Source organism: Anastrepha obliqua, unplaced genomic scaffold (genome assembly GCF_027943255.1).
Source record: "Anastrepha obliqua isolate idAnaObli1 unplaced genomic scaffold, idAnaObli1_1.0 ptg000136l, whole genome shotgun sequence".
NCBI lineage: Eukaryota > Metazoa > Arthropoda > Insecta > Diptera > Tephritidae > Anastrepha > Anastrepha obliqua.
Genome location: NW_026562236.1, coordinates 175,001 through 177,500, shown reverse-complemented (window position 1 = coordinate 177,500; position 2,500 = coordinate 175,001). Strand labels below are relative to the sequence as shown.

The 2,500-nt window shown below is 31.8% G+C and overlaps 2 pseudogenes; both read right to left on the bottom strand.

Annotated features, from left to right (window-relative positions):
• Positions 1 to 1,809, bottom strand: part of LOC129252018 (large subunit ribosomal RNA) — a 4,197-nt pseudogene extending 2,388 nt beyond the window's left edge.
• Positions 1,810 to 2,254: 445 nt separating this feature from the next.
• LOC129251979 (5.8S ribosomal RNA) lies at positions 2,255 to 2,435 on the bottom strand (annotated as a pseudogene).
• Positions 2,436 to 2,500: the final 65 nt, after the last annotated feature.

Below are 2,500 nucleotides of genomic sequence, written 5' to 3'. Positions count from 1 at the left end.
GCTTTCGCCTTGAACTTAGGACCGACTAACTCGTGATCAACCACTGTTCACACGAAACCCTTCTCCACTTCAGTCCTCCAAGGTCTCATTCGATTATTTGCTACTACCACCAAGATCTGTACCAATAGCGGCTCCATGCAGGCTTACGCCAAACACTTCTAAGCACACTATTGTACCCTCCTACTCACTAAAGTTTCAAAATTTATAAATCAATCGAAATTGTTTTATAAATCATCTACTTTAGCGGTAATGTATAGGTATACAACTTAAGCGCCATCCATTTTAAGGGCTAGTTGCTTCGGCAGGTGAGTTGTTACACACTCCTTAGCGGATTACGACTTCCATGTCCACCGTCCTGCTGTTTTAAGCAACCAACGCCTTTCATGGTATCTGCATGAGTTGTTAATTTAGGCACCGTAACATTACGTTTGGTTCATCCCACAGCGCCAGTTCTGCTTACCAAAAGTGGCCCACTGGGCACATTATATCATAACCTCAACCTTCATATCAAGAAAGGTGAGGTTCTTACCCATTTAAAGTTTGAGAATAGGTTAAAATCGTTTCGACCCTAAGGCCTCTAATCATTCGCTTTACCAGATAAGATTATTTTATATAATTTTTAAATGCACCAGCTATCCTGAGGGAAACTTCGGAGGGAACCAGCTACTAGATGGTTCGATTGGTCTTTCGCCCCTATACTCAATTCTGACAATCGATTTGCACGTCAGAACTGTTTCGGTCTTCCATCAGGGTTTCCCCTGACTTCAACCTGATCAAGTATAGTTCACCATCTTTCGGGTCACAGCATATATGCTCAAGGTACGCTCCAGTTAGAGGTATAAATAATAATAAATTATCATTATACATAACTATATGGAACGCCCCGGGATTGAATTAATTGACTATTTATTAAAAAATAGACTAAAAATTAATCCCATTATATTTAAGTTAAGTTAATTATGCCATTAAGTTTAATATAACTCAATGACTTGCACATATGTTAGACTCCTTGGTCCGTGTTTCAAGACGGGTCCCGAAGGTATCCTGAATCTTTCGCATTGTTAATCATATAAATGCATACAAATAAATATTAATATCATAGATATTAAATTTTTTGTAAAATTCAAAAAATGAATTTTAGCATTATATATAATAAAATCTATCAACACTTTATCAAATCATTAGTATTTATTTTATGTTAATATGCTTAAAAAGCAAATTAATTTAAATAAACTTAATATCACCAATGATCTTTTGATAAATACTTTATTATGTTAATAGATTACAATGTCCTTATATGAAAAAAATGCACATTATTTTTTTAATTATTTAATGATGAATTTTTCATAATGGATATTCAGGTTCATCGGGCTTAACCTCTAAGCAGTTTCACGTACTATTTAACTCTCTATTCAGAGTTCTTTTCAACTTTCCCTCACGGTACTTGTTTACTATCGGTCTCATGGTTATATTTAGTTTTAGATGGAGTTTACCACCCACTTAGTGCTGCACTATCAAGCAACACGACTCTTTGGAAATATCTTTCTAGTAATCATTAACGTTATACGGGCCTGGCACCCTCTATGGGTAAATGGCCTCATTTAAGAAGGACTTAAATCGTTAATTTCTCATACTAGATATTAAGATATTCCATACACTGCATCTCACATTTGACATATAGACAAAGTGACTTAGTGCTGAACTATTTTCTTTTCGCTCGCCGCTACTAAGAAAATCCTTGTTAGTTTCTTTTCCTCCCCTCATTAATATGCTTAAATTCAGGGGGTAATCCCATATGAGTTGAGGTTGTTTTAATATTCTTTTTTTATCTTCTCACAATTTAATAAAAAAAATTATATCATCTTTTCATCTCTATTTTTCTTTTCTCCTTTTATATATTGTAAATATATAAAAATAATAATAATGTAAAATGAGGCAATCCTAGAATAAAAAATTTAATTTTTATGCTAGACATTCCTCCTTTTAATTACATATATAAATTATTATTTTATATATATATATATAAATAATATGAAAATTTTTTGTAAAGAATACTTAGATTCAATATTTTCATCATTTCATTTTATTTGAGAGGATTTTTTTTTTAAAGAATATATAATAAATAAAATTCATTATATATCTTTATTTTTTTTGCTATTAATATTATGAATTATTTAAAATCCAATAATATACACATTTGCTTAAATTCAATTATTTTTATAAAAGAATAAGCAACTTATTTAGCATAGTCTTACAACCCTCAACCATATGTAGTCCAAGCAGTACTTTAAAATTGAATTTAATGTACATAACAGCATGGACTGCGATATGCGTTCAAAATGTCGATGTTCATGTGTCCTGCAGTTCACACGATGACGCACAGTTTGCTGCGTTCTTCATCGACCCATGAGCCAAGTGATCCACCGCTTAGAGTATTTTTTTATTTATTTTTATTTATAACAAATGTCAATTTTTTTTTGCATATATTAATTGAAAGAGT